Here is a 21,816-nt window from a genome sequence, read left to right on the forward strand (position 1 = left end):
ACTACATGAGCAAGACATCCTATTTGTGGTCCGACTCCATCTGTGTCATGTACTGAATTAACAATATTTGCAGCATTATCTATAGTCACTGGTATGGATTGATTTGGCCTTCTTAACTTCCAATCAGTCATGGCGGTTTATAATTCATCGATGTAGTATATAGACTACGTGTCCCATAATCACTCTGGGCTCACGTAGCCAATGGCATAGGACATAACACATCTAGTTTGCTATTTCATGATATCTAGTGTGTGCGCAAACGCCACAGAAGTCATGTCTGCTCATTACTGCGCAACACCAGCATATGACAATCGACTTTCATAAACAGGACGAGTTTGAAGCACAGCGCTCTTAATTTGCCACTCAATGTTCATCATGTCCATTCAGCTGTCCATTGTCAAAGCGAGGTTGTTCGTAGCAGCCAAGTCGGTAACAATGTTTTGGCGGACTTCGTTGTAAATATCTGGTTGAACAATAAGACATAATGGGATCGATTGGCTCCGGCGCTATTTTTTGCTGGACCTGGAACGAAGATGCATTTTGCGTAGTTTGTAACAAGGGATCCAAACTTTTAACAGCACGTCTGCTGCACGTGCGCATGTGCACGCAAGTGCACGCAAGACGTTAAATCGCAGTGGAAAAATTACCGCCTTCATTTTTATTTATTGTGCGATAAATGGAATTATTGCATATTGCGACAGGCTTAGTTGCAGTTCAACACTTTTTTCCCCTACTCGTGGAACTTCGGCTTTGCATTTGTTACAAAATTGCGAGTGAAGCGTTTTCCAATGTAAACTTGAAAAAAGCCAGCTACACACCGCCGTTGCTTGAGCGGTACGTCACAGAAAAGGAGCGCTTGATTTGTGGCACACCTCCCTCTTCCTAAACCACACACAGTCACTGATACATTGTACTGGCAAAACAGGAGTGGAAACGAACGCACACATCCCAATCGTGCCAAAAATATTGTACTGTATATTATCGAACCTATTAATTATGTTATCGTATTTATTGGGATGATGTCATAATTCCTATTATCGGTCCGATAATTATCGTGTACCTATAATTAATGCTTTCATTTAAAAAGATTATAAACAATAGAACTAGTGTAAATAAATAAGTGTAACCCATTTAGGTGATATTTCAAATAAATTACACATTGAGTTCAATAAAATCAATAAATATATTGTACATTTATTAAATCTTAACAAAAGTATTAATAAACAAGCAAAAATGGCAAATTTATCCAAGTTTTAATTTTTTTTTTTTTTTTTGCTTGAGAGATTAACATATCCACATTTGCTGCAGAAAGCACATATCTGGCTGCAGTTACAATATCTTTCAGAATGTTTATTGTTTAGATTCAACATTTATGAGTGGATTGCGTCGTTTTAAGTGGATTGAAATATCCGTGCAGCAATGTCAACATAATCTTGGATTTATCCATTTGCCGGGGAAGTCAAAATGTGTTCCTCCGCACTGGCATCACCAGTAGAGTCTCCCGTGGACAACGGGCCGGGCATCAAGACACAGCTTATTCATAACTGTCCATATATTTTAAATTTCAATTTATACAACTTTTGCTTTTATTATTTTTGTTTAATTTCTATTTCCCGTTTTAATTGTTTTTGGTTTTAACTGTCTTGATAATTTAATACGAATTGTATTATTTTGTGTTTTTGGATGTTCATGTGATGTGAATTACTTTGGATTACCTTGTGTACATACAAATCAATTTGCCTTGCCTTGCCTATTTGGACCAGCTTTAAGACTTATACTTTAAAATTATCATTAGTAGCTCACATTAATCATATTAACATCAATCTCACAATATCAGTCAAAAGTAGCTATCATTAAAGCAACACTTGGTAACTTTTCAGTTTTGGTCGATTTTAGCGACGCCGGTGGCCAAAGTAGTGCTATGCCTTAAGGAAGACTGTTTCCCGTGAGGACCAGCGCATGAGCACATAGTGTTGTAAAATCCTCATCTACCAGTCGCCTGCAAATGGATTCAACGACATTTCAGTTTGAATTCAGTTGTGGCTGAACAATAGCATATGATGGTTAGCAACAGCGTGGCTAACCCCGTCCCAACCCGAACTCGTCAACGCTGATGAGTTCAGTTGAGGAGACAGGGTGGGGGCGTCACGCCAGCGAGTGAAAGCCGGGCCAGTGTTTATCCTTTTTTACCTCCTCAGACAACACGTTTTGTCTCTCTTGTTGTTCTGCCATCTTTGTGGATTTCCCGCGAAAGCGTTCACATCGACTTCTGCCTTTATAATGAATGGGGGAAGCACATTTGTAGTAATTTTGTGTTGCAGGGTTCCTGCCACTTTCCTTAAACTTAATTAGTACCGGCGAAAGCGATACAGACCCATTCAAGATATAAGAGGTGTCATTCAACTAGTTGTCAGTTGGCATATCATCACAAATGTTATGAAAATATTGGTAACACTTTACAACAAGGGTTCCTTAATTAATGTTAGTTAATGCATTTTTAGACAACAACTCATGTTTAAGTAACATGACAATAATTCATTTAATCCCTTATCTACCATTAATTAATATATTAATTAACTTGAATTATTGCATTAGTTAATGCATTTTAAGACAATAACTAATGTTTAAGTAACATTACAATAATTAATATAATTGCTGATCCAACATCACACTGCCATCTTGGGTCGACTCAATGGCAGACTGCATTACCGCCTAGCAAAACTCCATTTGTCACTTCACCCAGTGATGCACCAACAAACTCTAAGCTCTTTCTGTTGCCCCCCCCCAACCCCCCCACAACCGTATACTAGCAATCTCCTACCCATCCTTCTGTATTGTTCACCCTGCTTTTATTATATGCTGTCCACCACCAAAAGGAACAAACTGATCAAAATAACACACACTGCATCCTAGATAATTAACCACCTCACACACAACCCCCAGAGCTCAATCACAGAGCAGTCACATGCCTTACGCTTCAATAACCAACGACCCGGACCATCCTCTCACCTCACATGTCACACTGCTGCCTCTGGTCGCAGATACCGGACCCTGAGATGAAGACGGGCTTGTTTAAGTAAAAGCTTTGTCCCATCTAAGCATGTGGCGGTATGAGATTCTGACGGTATGATGACCTTAAGCCAAAATATCATCGTTTCACGGTATTGCAATTACAGCTCTAAAATGTGTTACTTTGAGATATCTGGGTTTAATTTTTAATTAATTAATTAATTTATTTATTTTTCAAAACATATTGGAAAATTGGAACATAAGTATAATGTTAAGTTAAAATAACTTTAAAAAGTAAGAAAAAAAAATAACTGAAGCACTCTAAATAAAATTAAAATAAATGCAGTCCTTTAGTTGAGCCTAAAACCACAGCCACAGCTCAACATTGTCACCTTCAGAACAAAAAAAGTGAATTATTTTCCATAAAAAGCACGTGTGTATGACTCGTATCAATATTTACATTATACACACACTCTTTCTCAACACAGTTGCCAGAGAGAAAAAAAAAACACGTTTTACCACCGCTAGATACACTAAACGCACTGGAGTTAACTCTCGTTGCTGGTGGCAAACGTCCATTACAGAGTTTACTAACCTTTAATATTGTATAAATGTGAAATCATATCGGAGGTACTGCCTCCTCGGCAGCCACCCTCGGCAAACATGTTTTACATGTCGGTTCGCCCTCGGCTGCAGCCGTCTGTAACTTTTCTGTACCCGAAATATTCCCATACCAGCTATTTCATTTTCTTCGATGGGGGAAAAAGTTCAGGAGTTTCACCTCTTTCAGCCATCGTGTAGCACAGCTGACTTATTGACACTGAGCAACAAACATTGGAGAAGGGTTGAGCCTTGCATCCTTGGGCGAGTTTTTGGGACATAAAAAGTCCATCTTAAAGCCTCCATCTGGATGCAGGCCGTATGTACTAGTATGTATAATGTACAGTACACTGTATAAACTGTATCCCCACAACCTAATGTCCATCTCAATTCGAAAAAACACTTACTTTCTAAAGCCTTTCTATTGACAGTTTCTCTAAGCGACTTCAAATAAAAGGTGTTAGGATAAACAATGTTTAGCAAATGTTCTAATAGTGGCTCTAAAAGTGCATTCGGTGTTTGATTAGAACCCTTGAGGCCATCTCTCAAAACCGTGATAGAAAACACATTTGCTGCGCTCTGATTACGAATGATTATTACCAGCCCGTCAACAAACATTTGTCTTGTCAACAACTCCAGTGTGGGCTACGTGCTACTTCCTCCACAGCCTTCCCGTTAGAATCATCAATCTCCTTATGTATTACTCTCCAAAGCTTGCAGGTTGACTAGACTGTGTTTGCATGTCATCTCTTTTCTTCCCCTACACATTTTGCCTCAACATCCTGTTTCCCGTTGCTCAGTCAAAACGTGGGCGACAGAAATGTGATTACCTCCTCAATCTGACACACACATACAAACGCACAAAAACACTCACACATGCTGTTGACCTTCAGTGCGAGAATGCTGAAGCTATGGCATGTTGCTTTGTGATTATTCAGGAGAAAAAAATAACAACCTATTTATCACAGCGAATACATGTTTATAGATGACCAAAACATAACGAAGTCGACCAATCTTCACAATTTAGTGTCACCCATCTACTATTTGTGGTTCAAATTTACGAGCAATCAGACAAAATCTCTAGCACAAGTTGGTCATTTAAGGACACCTTGAAAAATAGCCCAAAATGCCAATATGGCTGACTTCCTGGGGTTTTGTTCTAGCATAGTGTCTTGAGACTATATGGTTGAACACTATCAATTTTCCAACATGAAAAATCTAAGCACCACATGGATATTCCATGCAGGAAATTTCAAAAGTAAAATGATGTCATCGGAATGTATGTACACCTTTAGTCAAACGTTTTGAGATGGTTTTTTATTCAAATGAATGATGAAAAGTCTCAAAATGTAATGACCGCGGGTGTACATGAATGGTCTCCTAATCTAAAAACAACTACATAGACCAAACTATCCGCAAAATCTCTTGTTTTGTCCATGTGACTTCTAGAAAAGTATTGTTTGCATACCATTTTTAGTTCAGTAACTATTGTGAATGCCTCCGGTTACGATTACAATATACATAAATACAATACTTTCAAAGAAAAATAATGTTGACAGCTTCCTAGATATATACTAGTAGATATATAGCTTTATGATGGCAAAAGGCTAGCATGCATTAAATTTAATTGAAACAGTTGATTATCACATTAAACCCTATCTTGCAGCATTTAGAATATGACCAGACAAACAGAGGGAGATAACCTATGCAAAAACAAAATATCCCATAGGATTAATTTCATGGAGTCCTAAGTACACATTTGAACTGAAAGTTATATGTTTACGAAAAGTTTGACTGTCCCCCTCAGGGCAAGTCAATTGACAGAATGAAGATTTCAACCACAAACTTAGACTGACACCCCTATAGGGTTCATAAAGACTGTGAAATTATTGTAATAAAAAAAAACCTCACAACTTAACTGTGGCTTTTGGTTGTAATGCTTTGACATTTTATGGGTGATTTATTCAGACTTGGTTACAACATTATGATTGTGCCTGAGGTCTAAGCATATGAATTAATATTGTCCACTGGGTGAATTTATTAAGTGTATGCAAAAATGTTTAGAAAACCTGAATCTCATCATTTCGATTTTAATAAACATTTTCAAAATAATGTATTTGTTAATCATAATTCATTGTAAAGTAAAGATTAACACTCTCTTTTTTATTATTTTAAATCTTATTTTAACTTTAACAATATACAGTAGCTTGCATGGCAGTACCATGAACATGTTGGTAGTAGTTTAGCCAAACTTACTCATCAGTTATGTTTAAGACCATACCTAAATATGATACATTACCTAAGGCAGGGCTGTCAAACCGCGGGCCAAGGTTGAACAGATGAACCTTTTAATATGGAACCAAACAAGTTTTTATTTAACAATGAATATTGAACAAGCAAGACTTATATAACTTAAAGGTACAGGCGTGCAAAATCGAGTTGCTAATAATACTACTACTAATAACAATAGTTGTAATCATAATAATAAACAAAAAAAAACATATCAATGGCATATTACATAAAATTTTACATAAACATTGAATTCCTCCTTTCTGTTTGCAGCCTTCTGAGTTAAATGTCAAAATTAGCTTGCTTCACGGACTAATAAATTTGAAAATAAAAAAAACAAAAAAAAAACAAATATGATTATATCAACCATTGAGGCCTTGGAGTAGCGAGAAAAAGTGCATAGAAAATGTATTTACTGCTCGTTTTGCGACATACTGATATACTCTGATGTGCCCAAGCCAGACAGACACCTGGCATCTTTTCTTGGATGCCAGTTCATCAATGTCAGGGCTTAGGGTTTGAGCTGAGGAAACCTTCATTATCAAACAAAGGTGTTCGTCAGTCAGACATCTCCTGTGAGACGTTTTCGTCATCTTCATTGAGGAGAAAAGTTGATCACATAAGTAAGTGCTACCAAACATGGAGAGCAATTGAGCTTCAGTGCGGAGCTAAGCAATCATGTCAGGGATGAACTGCGGAAACTGTGCGGCCCCGACAGCATCAAACTTTGACTTCAGTATTGCATTACACTTATATTTTTATTACCTTATATTTTTCCTGGTGTTTTGTTTCATAGTGTTGTCTAATATTGTACTCCTTAATTACTGACACGTTGGCTCCACAAACAAGACTAAAAGGTCTGTCTTCTCCAAGGTCTGTCTTCTCCATATGTAAACAGATATTCCGTCACCCAACTGTCCCAAAAAGTTCTATTTTCTGCCTTTCTTTTTGCAATTTCTTAGTAGGGTAACACAGTGAGAGCTGTAGTTTGAGGTCGCAGTGTGGTCTAGGGGAGAGGAACAGGGATCCACCGGGGATTTTAGCCGAAGTAATGTGCATGAGGATGGATCACTACTTTCTTCGCAGAGCATCATGGGATTTGTAGTATAAGCGGTGAATGTGGCATAACAGTGCTGCCGCCCTGTAATAACGGCGGGCCAGCTCTAATATTGATTTGAAATTGCCTCGCGGGCAAAATATAATTACACTGCGGACCAAATTTGGCCCGCAGGCAAGAGTTTGACACCTACGACTTAAGGTATCCATTTAAAACCTGTAATATGATTCATACCTTCTCAACTTTTAATTGTGTCCTGCTTGAATTGGTTTGCAGAAATTACATTAGGCCAGCATTTGCAACATAGTACTGAGTGTATTCTTAAAGACATTTTATTGAACTTAGTACAAATATGTTACTAATAAATTTTGTATATAATTTCATTTTAACGTGAACATTATGCCTTGTATAGTATTTTAAAAATTGGATTATTAAATTGTTTTGAGTGTTTGCGATTTCAAATTTTTCATAAATGTTGTCAGTGTTATCCTAGGATGTTTTCATTCTGTGACATTATGCTTGTTGCAACTTACAATTAGTGTTGTAATAACTTCCGGGGGCACTGGAAATCTCCTTGACTAACGACGACACATTTGACATAAAGCCCGCCCCCCATTTTGTGTCAAATTTGCAATCGCAAAAAACTCGATACGCACAAGAAATGACAGGCAAGACAGGAAAATGACAGGCAGCGCAAGTGAGAAGGCTTGACATCGAAAGAAAAGTCTGGGCAGCGTGAGCAAAAATGAGAGAATAATAAATATTGTAAGGGTTTAGTTTTACTTTTCAGATGCATTTGTTTGCTTTAAATGCGTACGACAGGAGAAAAAAAGTCTTAAATAGGATTATTATGTGAATTAGAATCATATTTTGAAACGATTCAACTATATACAACAATTTAGCAAAGCGCAGATGACGAGAAATTTGTCTTTTAATCTGCCGGTAGGCCACGCCTACCATTATAGGGCTCTAGCGTCCCCAACAGGTGGATGACGTCAGCAGAGTCACGATTTCATCTGATTTAGTATGCAGCCCATTGAGGGGGAATTATTCACAACGAGCAAAACGCGACGAAGAGAGCTGCAAAATGTCATTGTTTCAGTCTCTCTACTTCAATTTTTTTACAGGATATTCTTTTTATCCAAGTATTTTTTTCACTAATTGCTAAATAAATGGCATGGTCATGACAAATAACAGTCTTGTGCCAATGGAATATTTAATAATAAAAATGCATTTATTCAGGACGACATGGCAAAATTACTCCATAATGGTAAAAACTGTCGACTTCACATTTACTGTCGCACCTCCCGAACGATATTTAATGACAACTAAATTGGGCTGATATATCATTTCCCTTCCCCGGCTTCGGAGAATGTAAACAAACCAAGAGGCGTAACAGCTAGTCGACATGCTAACCCGAACCGAGTGATGTTTCAAAGTCTCCGAAGCGGAAAATCACACATAACTAGCCCGGATTATTTCACATAACGACTGGGTTGTCGATTGTCTTCGCCGATCGGAAAACCGCCCGGCAGAGAGCAATTTACAGCTCGTTCCCCGGAGGAGGGCGGCTGCAGTTGTTGTGCAGCTAACGTGTATGAGAAGACCTTTTTAGATGCCTATCAATGATCAAATGTAAGTAGTCCTTTATTTAAAGAAAGTTTATTTTGTAAACGCTGTATTCGCGGCTATTTTTAACACAAAGTTGCAATTTCTGATCGGGTGGAAAATTTGACAGAACACCGGGCACACCAAGAGAGCAAAAGCCAAGTATAGCGCTTGTCCGGCGGGGTGATGTTGCAAGCCGCCGGTTGTCGGCCGAAGGGACAAGGAGCATGTCAGCCACAAAATGCAAACCACCTCCGTATTAAAATGATCCCAGTATTTGATGTAATACAAAACACGATGTTTACTCACTTCGTCGTAAGTCCCATGGTCCCACAGTAGTAGGGCTTGTTTTGGCCAATATCCACCAGTGAATGGGAACCTTTTGAAACCCTAAAAAGGCGCACACGCCTCTTCCTCGCACAGCAAGATTTTTCTGCAGCCGTTTGGCTGGCGTGATGCGAAAAATAAACGTATTAATCCGCAAAATCAGCTGAATCCTTAGTCCTTCTCATACAACAGTACGGCTGTATAGTGAAGAGGACTCCTTCCTCCGTACACGTCACAGCGCCCTCTTTCTCAACTTGAGACTGTTGCCGGAAGTCACTCATTTTCATGGCGCGGGATTCAAAAAACTAAATAAATATAGCGATCGCTTCCACACACATCCAAGCTGTCCATTTAATTCAGGAGCATAAAATACTGTGTGTATTATGAAATAAACATGCTTTTTCATGTCACAGGCCCTTTAAGTTAAATTATTTTGCTTCAAGTCTCCTTTTTCACAATTTAGGAAGTTTTGTTTGAAGCCAGAGGTTTTGTTTGAATCTTTTGGAAACAAATACAATGGGGCAAATAAGTATTTAGTCAACCACTAATTGTGCAAGTTCTCCCACTTGAAAATATTACACAGGCCTGTAATTGTCAACATGGGTAAACCTCCACCATGAGAGACAGAATGTGGAAAAAAAAAAACAAAAGAAAATCACATTGTTTGATTTTTAAAGATTTATTTTCAAATCGTGGTGGAAAATAAGTATTTGGTCAATACCAAAAGTTCATCTCAATACTTTGTTAGGTACCCTTTGTTGGCAATAACAGAGGCCAAACGTTTTCTGTAACTCTTCACAAGCTTTTCACACACTGTTGCTGATATTTTGGCCCATTCCTCCATGCAGATCGCCTCTAGAGCAGTGATGTTTTGGGGCTGTCATTGGGCAACATGGACTTTCAACTTTCCCTGACCCCGTGGCATCAAAATGATAACAAGAACGGAGAGCAAAAAATCCCAGAACCACACGGGGGGACGTAGTGAATGACCCACAAAGAGCTGGGACCACAGTAACAAAGGGTACTATCAGTAACACAATGCGCCGCCAGGGACTCAAATCCTGCACTGCCAGACGTGTCCCCCTGCTGAAGAAAGTACACGTCCAGGCCCATCTGCGGTTCGCTAGAGAGCATTTGGATGATCCAGAAGAGGAGTGTGAGAATGTGTTATGGTCAGATGAAACCAAAATAGAACTTTTTGGTGGAAACACAGGTTCCCGTGTTTGGAGGAAAAATAATACTGAATTGCACCATACCCACTGTGAATCATGGGGGTGGAAACATCATGCTTTGGGGCTGTTTTTCTGCATAGGGACCAGGACGACTGATCTCTGTAAAGGAAAGAATGAATGGGGCCATGTATCGAGAGATTTTGAGTGAAAATCTCCTTCCGTCAGCAAGGGCATTGAAGATGAGATGTGGCTAGGTCTTTCAGCATGACAATGATCCCAAACACACAGCCAGTGCAACAAAGGAGTGGCTAAAAATCTGTGGAGGGAGTTGAAAGTCTGTGTTGCCCACCGACAGCCCCAAAGCATCACTGCTCTAGAGGAGATCTGCATGGAGAAATGGGTCAAAATACCAGCAACAGTGTGTGAAAAGCTTGTGAAGAGTTACAGAAAACGTTTGGCCTCCGTTATTGCCAACAAAGGGTACATAACAAAGTATTGAGATGAACTTTTGGTATTGACCAAATACTTATTTTCCACCATGATTTGCAAATAAATTCTTTTAAAATCAAACAATGTGATTTTCTGGGGTTTTCCCACATTCTGTCTCTCATGGTTCAGGTTTACCCATGTTGACAATTACATGCCTCTGTAATATTTTCAAGTGGGAGAACTTGCACAATTAGTGGTTGACTAAATACTTATTTGCCCCACTGTATGATTCCACAGACTATCGTTATCTTGGAAATACCATTATCATATTGTTAGCAACTTTTAATCCTAATTGTTGGTAACACAATCCGAATATTTATTGACTAATAATATGATATTAAGTCTGTCACTAAACATTGCGTCTCTTGTCACTCACAATCTGTAATTGACAGGCTATTGACCAATCATGCGACCTAGAGATCGTTGTTAAGTGAGCGTAATTCACCCAGCGCTATCATGCCTCCATTGTTGAATTGACCCGTTTGGTGGCTAATATAAGCCTTATGAGACCACCAACTGCCAATAAACTTTACGGAAGGAGACAAAAAAGATCTAAATGCTGCGGACATCCAAAGTGGTGAAGGCATGTGCCTATGGAGTATGTAAATTGGACACGATATAAACCAGGATTTTATCATACGGTTCTTTCATTTCCCAAAGTTGAAAACACAACTGTAGCGGTGGCTTCAGCTTCTTCAACGGATTAAACAGTGTGGCTGCCTCGCTCCCAGCTAAATGTCTAAACAAGCACACATACTGTACATGCATTTTAAGGTAAGACCAAACGATCACCAGCGGTTTAACTCAGTAGCTGTGTTGCCTAACTTGCTTAGGCAAGAACATTTTAAAAAATTGGTTATTAAAATTGTAGTTACTGTTGTCGAGTATTATCTGTTACTAGGACATCATCGTTATAACTTCCAAGCGGTTTAGTTAATTTAACTAAAGTTAGTTAACTTCATGTCTTCGTTAGCAGAGCTTTCGTGTCAGTCTATGAGTGCTCTCCCTAAAAAGGGTCTTGAACTCATTTTGTTTTCATTTTTTTATCAAGCATTTTGTGAATGGACACCTAACACCAGAGTATCCCAAGATTCCCAACCCTGTCTGTGCTTTTGCCTCTATAGTTGTAGTTTCCCCTGTGCTACATTTTTTTTTTTTTTTTTTTAATATACCCTCCACTGTATATTGTTAACACACTCTGGTATATGTCGCCCTGCCATGGCTTGTGGCGTCGGAGTCATGAAGCTTGACGGAGTTACAACGGTAACTAAGGGGGCAGAACTTTTGCAAAAAGTTAATTACGTTTTCACTTAAAGACCAAATGTGAAGTAATTTCATAACATGCCAAATAGGGTCACAATTAAAGTAATTAAACATTGTCCAACAAATAAAGCATGAAAAAATAATCTATATGTTGTATATTTGACAAAATAATCACATTTCCGAAGTTCGAGCCCGAAAGGGGACGAACCCGGAAGTGATACGTCACACCGAGAACAGCGATGGCAGCGCTCCATACGTCAGCCATACAAAGCCCTTCAAACAATTATTCAAACAGCGATATCAGCGATAGATCGAGTGCAAGGGAGGAGAGCCAAGGTTTTGAAGAGTTGGGAGGAAGAAGAGGAGGTTGGAATTTTATGTTGGACCTAACATGTATTAGCCAGACGCTAATCAGGATGCAAACAATGTGCCTAGACTACCTGACAAGGAATGGAGACAAGACCGATCGAGATTACAAGATTGGTAAGATATAGGCTGTTATTATTTTCGTAATTTAAAGATGCAGGCATTTGCAAATGATGTTATGTTTTTGTCTATCTGATGACATTGTTTAAAAAAAAACAATAATCAGACTTCAAGTTCATTTTGGCAGATCCGGCAGCTCTCGTGCATATAAAATAATAATATAAAAATGTTGGGGGGAAAGAAGGAGATGAGTCGTTGATGGCTTTCTCCACTTTATTGTGACAAAAATAAGAAAAAAACAAAATAATAGCGGACTGCCGCCACATTCGACCGCAAAGTTTTGCTTCTCGCTCATCTCCCCCTCGCCTCCTACTACTCACAGCTCTCCAGTCCCAACGTCTCTTAAACGGATCGTGTATAGTGTCTTGTTATGAGCTTTTTGTTGACAAAGGTATCGAACACACCAGGTCCTGACAACTTTGTTTCTTTATTAACACGTGACATGGAGCTAACAGTACGAACACAGCTTGGGGCTCTGGGCAGGCTGTGCGGAGCGATAGATAGAGCCTGTGCCTCTCTATCACACTCCCGCGTCACGTGACCAAAACAAGAGTAACGTTGCGTGCACTTCAGGGTGCCTTGAAAAACATATCAGAATATTACACGGTTAGGGCATTACAGTATGAAATAAAATAATAATATGCATAAATTCATTTTCACAACAAATCCCAAGAATTGCATGTAGTTTATGAAAATTAACGTCATATGAAAGAGTCTGAGATTTGTTGGTGTACTGAGAAGCTGGACCAACAAATCACACTCCTGACATTTAAAAAAAAAAAAACCTTGAAATTTGCGGCATCTTGGGAGCAAGCAGCCAGGATCAGGATTTCAACATGCCAAAAAGACTGTTGCATTTACTGTCTTTTTTCAAAAACAAGGAAGATGGTTCAAAACGAGTCAGAAAAGTACATAGAAAAGAAAAAAAAAATGAAAGTCCCACAGCATGGCAAGTGGGCATTTGTGTTTTGTTTTCAGCACCATTTTCTGCATAATGTAATGTCCGTAACTGTGTGCGGGACCATGAAGGGGCCATCGGACAGCAGAGTGGTGACGTAGCGGGAAGTGAGGAGAAGAATGCGGCGTGAGAGCGAAGTTGGCGGTCGCATGTTGCAGCAGTCCGGTTATTATTGTTATTTAACTGTTGCCACAATAAAGTGAAGGAAGCCATCATTCACTCCTCTCCTTTCTATTTCCCTATTCGGGCTATTACAATATGTTCTGGGACCTGTCCACGTGCCGTCACCCCTGCGCTGTACTTATGTATATGTACTTTGCGTTCCGGCACCTTATGATTTACAAATTAAGAACTGTTCCACAACAGTTGGCAGCTCTGCTTTGACAAAGTCATCAGTCATCTATCCAAAAATCACACTTATTTTTTTGCAAATCCTTGATCATAAGCAGACCAGTTGAGGAAGCAGGCATCTTCAAAGTCTTTGTAGCAGAGAACACGACTCGATGATGGCGTGAAATTCATTCGCTTATTGCGAAAAAAAGATGTCCATTTACATGCCCTGCTACCCTTCAGCCACTCATACAACTTTTCTTTAGATTGAGAACAATACATCGCCACACACCGCCGTGGCATCTTACGAGAAGCAATGCAACAATACTGTGTGTATGGCGGACTTCCCTCGCAGTTCTTGGTGTGACGTAATTTCCGAAGATTTCCGAAGATTGTCGAAGAAAAGCATTGTCATTGTCAAGGGTGTAGCTATGGGTTAAATAAAGAATCTGGAAGGGTTGCGTTAAAAAATGACGAAAATATGCTTAAAATTGTTTAGCCATTGATATTATTTAAAAATATGGTTGGCCAACCTTACTTCACATTTGGTCTTTAAGATCAATTACAGATGTTTAACTTTAGAGCAGCATTTTAGTCAAACTTAGGTAACATTTACTCAATTATAGTACATTATCTTGGATGAGCACTATTAACCCTTAAAAGTCGCAGGACACACCCACGCGTCCTCAGCGCGTATCATCTTTGAAGCCTCTTTATGTTGTAATTACGTCACCCATGTGCCGCTGGTTGGTCTCGTTTGAAAGTGCGAAAGTTTAGAATTTACTCTCGTTTTATCTCAAGTCAATGGACTAAGTAAAACGTAAGATAAAGAAATTTACGTTATATATTTTTATTGTCCTCTCAAATAAACATTAAAACGCTGCATGGATAGTTTGTTTATGCCCATATTTCCATCATTTCTTGTCTTTTTTCAAAACCGAAGGTAACACATATCCAAGCAGCCATTCTGACGTCACAATGGAAGCACGAGCAAGGATCCACTGAACGAGAGGGAGGGAGGAGAGTAGCGAGCGGCGATCGACTTTGTTTGACTTTGTGATTGAATCGAAAACTAAATTTAACCCAAGCAGATGCACTTTTTCATCAACTCAAGTAAGAGGATCAAATTTGTCATCGTCTTCTTTGGATGACATGAGAGTGAAGAGAGTGACGGATATAAACACGTGTTCGACGCCATTGACGAGAAGAGGTAAGACAACTTACTTTAATTTTGTCAGTTTCTTTTTATGCTAAATAAGTATACGTGTGTTTGTATATATAATAATAAAATGTGCATATTAGATCAAACTCATTCGTCTAGTGTGTGTGTCTTAGGCAGGCATTTACAGTTTGTGCTGCTCTTTCTATATGAAGATTTATTTTATTTATTTATTTATTGTCGTCGTCATCGGTATCATTGACAGTTACAAGATGTGATATGATTAACCCGAAGAAAGAAAGAACCAAAAAGACAAGGGCTGACGGGAGAAGCATATGCTTATCAAGTCCCGTCCCCTGCAGCCAAGGACGCACAATCAAAACATGGTAGAGTAGGCCCTTTTTGTGTTAGATGGTATATATTTTTTCACTGTTTTGCAATGTATCCACTGTATAAAACCTGTTTTCACCAGAGCATGTATAAAGGCCAACAACGCCTATGACTATATCTGCTGTTTATGTTGAATTATCAAATATAAAACTATTGATTCTATGTTTTTTTTCCAGTTGAATGTTTACCCTAACATGTTGAATAAATATTATCAAGGTTCAAAATGGTTCATTGGGCATGTTTGGATGTCATTAGGACAACAATATTACAAATTTTGACAAAAACATTTTTTGGAATTTTTTGTCTTTTTGGTCCAAAAATGTTGATTTATAATTGGTCAGTGAAGAAAACAACAGTTTAGACATTAAGCTCAAGGTGAAAATAGGGACCAAACCAGGCCATTGTGAACAATTCTTTCTTTGAAATATAAACGCAACATCAAAGGCATGCAAAATCAAACAAAATAGGCCCGGACCTTAAAGGGTTAACATCTTGGCAGTAATGTAATATTACATTTTTGACATGCTCACTGCTTTAAACCATTTGTCCTTTAAACAGCTGAATAGGCTTTATTCATAAAGTACTGCAATTTTTGTAAAGACAAAAAAATGAAGGCAATGCATTTGTTCTGTTCAATTGCAGAAAATGTACCTCAAAATCATTTCATTTATTATTTGTAAGACTAAAATGTGAGAGCTGACAAAGCACACATAGCTTTGAAGTGACTTTTTATTGGCAAACTGATTTCCCACAACACCTCGGGGGTCGTCAAAGCACGCTTAGTGTAGATGCGGTCATAAAGCCCTCACTCTATTGCAGTTGCTACTGGTGGTATTTTCTGTTGTGGCCATTTACCAAGATAAATGATGCACACTTCACAACGTTCCAATTTTGCGAGAGAGTTGGCTCTGCTCACCAGGTTTTTTTTTTTTGCTTTTTGTGCGCTGTTCCATTTCAAGATTACACTGTAATGGGTATATTCTACTCCTTGTAATGTAGTCTTTGATAATCAATTTTAATTAAGACAAAATACAGGGCTGGACCATGATATTTGAATTTATTTCCCCTTGGAAATACGCTGCAAAGTCACTCGGCGGGCCAGGCCAGACTGACAGGGCATGCAACGCTCGAGGCCACAGAAATAAAGTTTAATACTTTGCTTTTGCTCCACTACCAATATAAACTGTATACCCTCACTGACTTTCTAATTCAATATATGACCTCTCGCCAGAGACTTAAAAAGTCTGCAGGCAAAGATTCTCTAGATTTTGGCTCCGGACAATGACAGACAAGCCAGCGAGGCGGGAAGTGCGACAGCTTGCCCCCAGGCGAACCACAGAGCTTTGGTCCACCTGCAGGGGGTGAAACCTGTGATGCCAACAGAATGAAGAGCGAGCGTCGGCACTTTCATTTTAACGGGTCCGTTCAAAAGCCCTAAAACGCTGCCCTAGCGTGCATTGCAGGCGATAACATGAGGTGGCTGTGATGATAGCGCCGTTTCATCTTGTTGAAATCTCACTGAGGACAGAGTGGATTTACACTTAGGCTTGGACAGAAAATTGCTATGTATCATGTTATTGTCTCAGTAAACTAAATAGAGTCCATCCATCCATATTTTTTTTTAACACTCTTCCATATTGCGGTCGCATATGAAATGGAGCCTATACAGGCTGACTTTGGGCAAGAGGAGGGATACACTGTGGATCAGCTGGTCACCAATCTTAGATTGCAACATTTAATTAATAGATAAACAATACAAATGTTAAACGTCACACATTGTTATGTGGACCTGGACTGACATTTGACAAATGGCGATTAAACTGGGTTTTATTGGCAAGCGATGAATGCCAATTTAAGGTTATTTTATTCCGTGCATTTTACCCTCTTTCCATATCTAATTTGGAAGCATAAAAAATGGGAATTGTGTCACTTGAACCATGTAGTGTAAGTGACAGCTGTGTGCCACACATGTAGTCCACATTGTCCTATTTAGACGAAAGCAGCTCTAAATTTAACTGGATGATGGTTGCGGATCACAGTCCACAGATTTTCTGATTAATGGCACCAAAGGGAGACGAAACGAGAGACTAGAAAAAGAGCCGCATTGTCATCTCAATGCGACTAATTGCTACCGTTGTCTTTTTTTTTTTCTCTTTTGTTTCCATGTGGACTTTTTTGCTATTTTTTGAATGAGCCAAAGCTCATTTGAGAGATGGGCTCAGCAAACAAGAAGATGAATAACAGATCTTCAAGAGTAAAAGGGCTGATTTGCATATGAGAAGCTATTCTTTTGTAGACTGTGAGACGATCACCACTGAATGCGCATTAATGCTTACACAATGTAGCACATGAAGACACCTGTTCGAGGATGAAGAGACATGCCTTTAACCACAAATGTGTCTGCCCTACGCATCCTTCGAGCTCATAATGTGTCATGTGGTTGGTTGTGAGGCAGCCGGCACAAATGAGGGCACACGTTTCTTGTTCTCCCTTTATGATCCAAACCACAAAGCATTAAAGCTAATTAGCTCAAACTATTGTGAGCAATTTTCCCCTGTCCATCTACCATGTATTTATTCACTAGACTGCAAAAGTGTTACACGATAATTAGTGTTGCTGCAGCGACTACATATAGTGAGAAAAAAATGAAGACCAGGTCTGAGACAATCTAAGACAAAATCAAGGACAAGACTGCCAGGTTTATGCATATTGAATACTGAAGAAATTACACCAAGTCAAGACAAAAAACAAGGTCAAGATGAGTAAACACTGTGTATAGACAGAAGCAATGTGAGACACAGCCGACCACAATAGGGGCAGTTTTAGGCAGTCCATGAATAACACGTTGGTGCTCAACCATGCAAATGCTTCCATGTTGCGGATAACTACTTTTGCTTAGGAATAATTATAGTATTATAATTATAGTATTTGTCGGACTATAAGTTGCAGGGTTTTTTACCCATAGTTTGGCTAGGGGTGCGACTTATACTCTGGAGGAACTTACAGTGGGGCAAATAAGTATTTAGTCAACAACTACTAATTGTGCAAGTTCTCCCACTTGAAAATATTGGAGAGAACTGTAATTCTCAACATAGATAAACCTCAACCATGAGAGATAGAATGTGAAAAAACCCAGAAAATCACATTGTTTGATTTTTTAAAGAATCTATTTGCAAATCATGGTGGAAAATAAGTATTTGGTCAATACCAAAAGTTCATCTCAATACTTTGTTATATACCCTTTGTTGGCAATAACGGAGGCCAAACGTTTTCTGTAACTCTTCACAAGCTTTTCACACATTGTTGCTGGCATTTTGGCCCATTCCTCCATGCATCTCCTCTAGAGCAGTGATGTTTTGGGGCTGTCGTTGGGCAACACGGACTTTCAACTCCCTCCACATATTTTCTATGGGGTTGAGATCTGGAGACTGGCTAGGCCACTCCAGGACCTTGAAATGCTTCTTATGAAGCCACTCCTTTTTTGCCCTGGCTGTGTGTTTGGGATCATTGTCATGCTGAAAGACCCAGCCACGTCTCATCTTCAATGCCCTTGCTGATGGAAGGAGATTTTCACTCAAAATCTCACGATACATTGCCCCATTCATTCTTTCCTTTACACAGATCAGTCGTCCTGGTCCCTTTGCAGAAAAACAGCCCCAAAGCATGATGTTTTCACCCCCATGCTTCACAGTGGGTATGGTGTTCTACGGATTCAGTTCAGTATCCTTTCTCCTCCAAACACGAGAACCTGTGTTTCTACCAAAAAGTTCTATTTTGGTTTCATCTGACCATAACACATTCTCCCAGTCCTCTTCTGGATCATCCAAATGCTCTCTAGCGAACCGCAGACGGGCCTGGACGTGTACTTTCTTCAGCAGGGGGACACGTCTGGCATTGCAGGATTTGTGTCCCTGGTGGCGCATTGTGTTACTGATAGTAGCCTTTGTTACTGTGGTCCCAGCTCTCTGTAGGTCATCCAATAGGTCCCCCCGTGTGGTTCTGGGATTTTTGCTCACCATTCTTGTTGTCATTTTGACGCCAAGAGGTGAGATCTTGCATGGAGCCCCAGATCGAGGGAGATTATCAGTGGTCTTGTATGTCTTCCATTTTCTAATAATTGCTCCCACAGTTGATTTCTTTACACCAAGCGTTTTACCTATTTCAGATTCAGTCTTCCCTTCCTGGTGCAGGTCTACAAATTTGTCTCTGGTGTCCTTCGACAGCTCTTTTGTCTTGGCCATAGTGGAGTTTGGAGTGTGACTGACTGAGTTTGTGGACAGGTGTCTTTTATACTGATAATGAGTTTAAACAGGTGCCATTTATACAGGTAACGAGTGGAGCCTCGTTAGACCTCTTTGACAGCCAGAAATCTTGCTTGTTTGTAGGTGACCAAATGCTTATTTTCCACTCTAATTTGGAACTAAATTCTTTAAAAATCAAACAATGTGATTTTCTCTTTTTTTTCTCCACTGCTTCCTGCTGCAGTGTCTGATGAAAATTTACAGGAAACGTTTGACCTCTGTAAATGTAAAGAAAGGCTACTATACCAAATAATGACATTTCTCCACTGCTTCCTGCTGCAGTGTCTGATGAAAATTTACAGGAAACGTTTGACCTCTGTAAATGTAAAGAAAGGCTACTATACCAAATAATGACATTGATTTTCTTGGGTGTTCAAATATTTATTTGCGGTAGTATAAAACAAATAAATTGTTAAAAAAAAAATCATACACTGTGATTTCCGTATAGTTTTTTTTAGATCGTCTCTCACAGTGGACAAGCACCTACCATGAAAATTTCAAACCCGCCCATCATTTCCAAGAGGGAGAACTTCCAAAATAACTGTGTTCAAATACAGTACATATTTTCCTCACTGCAATATGAGGTCCAGTTAAGGACAAGGCCAACACAATGTGAGGTACAATGAGATCAAGATCAAGCAACTGTTAGACCAAGTCAAGACCAAGGTTAGGTAAAAGTTAGAACACTGCCGAGCCAGGAATAAGGCTGACGCAGCAAGAGGCACTTTCAAGACCAACAAGAAGAAAATGTCAGATGTCAGACCAAATCTGAAAATAATGTGAGTAAAGCTCACGACAGTGGGAATGTGATGCAGCGTAAAACCAAAACCGAGTCAAGACTTGAAACATGGAATGTCAAGAGTCAACACCAAGACTAAGCAATGAAGCGTAAGTCAAGACTGAGGCAGTGACAAATAGTCAAAACCAAGACATTGTTGGGAGAGATATGAAGCAAGATTTAAGCACTGGAAGGCAAGGACCAAGCAATGATGTGAAAATGTAGTGAAGATCAAGACCAAGAGAGGCTGAGTGTGGACAAAGGCAGAGGCTATCTAATGAATACTGTAAATGATCATATACTGTTGATATATATTTCCATTTATTCACTTGAACATATCTGTTCATTTCACATGGTTGCACATGATCTTCTCATAGCTGCGTGTTTATCTACAATACTGCTTGCGTACAAGGACTTTTGCTTCCATTGTTTTGTCTAGCTATGGGCGGCACTTGGCTGCCTGTTTTTTTTCTCCTGTTCGTGGAGACGGCAAACTTAAACTGGATTAATTCTAAGGTCGAGGCAGAACCTGTCGCGGCCAGCCGGCTTTAAATTACTCTTTCCTTAATAAATGTATCTATCATAGGTGATTGTTGCTTTCTTTTTGTCCCCGAATTGTGTGTCATCATCTCCTGTTCATTAAGAGAATAAAAGTACCTGTAAAAAGGAAAAACATATATCCTTAAATATGCACTGTTATATTACTACTACCTCACCACTTGCTGCTAGTCGCTTAATGACTTTATTCTCACTCTGTGTACCCTGTAAACAGTTTTTCAATATTGGACTTTTGCTTAATGTGGTACACTTTATGGCGAAGCTTTAAATCTCGTTGTACTCTGTATATTGACCAAAAAAGGCTTTCTATTCTATTCTATTCTAATTCTATTCTATTCTATTCTATTCTATTCTATTCTATTCTATTCTATTCTAATGCCAAATCAATATTAAGGCAATGTGAGGCCAAGTAAAGACATTTACCTCAATGCACCAGCTACTATTAAATCTGTCGCTGCCATCATCGGGGTCTTATGCGCAAGGGAGGATGCCCTCCAGAAAGGCCACCATCAGACGGCTGATTTAACATTAACAAAGACGACATTAGAAAGCAAATGGGAGACAGCTGGTGCAATCTTAGCACAGTGGAACAGCAGTGGAGATGTCAGACAGCATTTCTGAGTCTCAGCCAAAAGCCACAATATGGTCGCTAAAATTGCGCTTGCATGGTCAATTTGCTGCTATGTCCCAGAAAACCTATTCAAAGACCTTTGAACACTTTGTATGAAGTGATAACGCCTTTTCATTGATGTATAAATGTGACAAAAGATTTACTTTCACTTTGGAGGAATAGAACCGCATGACTGATCCAAAAGATTTTTTGATGTTGGAATAAACTAGAATTTTGCAAGGTTTGTTTCATGACAGAAATGTGTGTTCTTGTACACTTGTAATCACCTTGTACATAACCCAAGATCTAAGAATTTCAACAAGCCAGGGGCAAATAAAAAAAAATCAAGCTTAAAAAATAGTATCTGAGAGGTAAAAGATGTTGAATATGCAGCTTGATCAGTTGTTCAGCGCTCTTCGCAGTAGGAGGGAA

The 21,816-nt window shown here is 39.2% G+C and overlaps 1 protein-coding gene and 1 long non-coding RNA gene across 4 annotated transcripts in view; one reads left to right on the forward strand and one right to left on the reverse strand.

Annotated features, from left to right (window-relative positions):
- cadm1b (cell adhesion molecule 1b) overlaps window positions 1-21,816 on the reverse strand; it is a 375,267-nt gene that overhangs the window by 170,207 nt on the left and 183,244 nt on the right. The gene's annotated exons all lie outside the window — the stretch shown is intronic.
- On the forward strand, window positions 14,328-15,247 carry LOC130917976 (uncharacterized). Its single transcript, XR_009063545.1, has 3 exons — window positions 14,328-14,408; window positions 14,532-14,798; window positions 15,013-15,247. It is a non-coding gene; the product is annotated as an uncharacterized LOC130917976 (long non-coding RNA).

This window comes from Corythoichthys intestinalis, chromosome 6 (genome assembly GCF_030265065.1).
Source record: "Corythoichthys intestinalis isolate RoL2023-P3 chromosome 6, ASM3026506v1, whole genome shotgun sequence".
NCBI lineage: Eukaryota > Metazoa > Chordata > Actinopteri > Syngnathiformes > Syngnathidae > Corythoichthys > Corythoichthys intestinalis.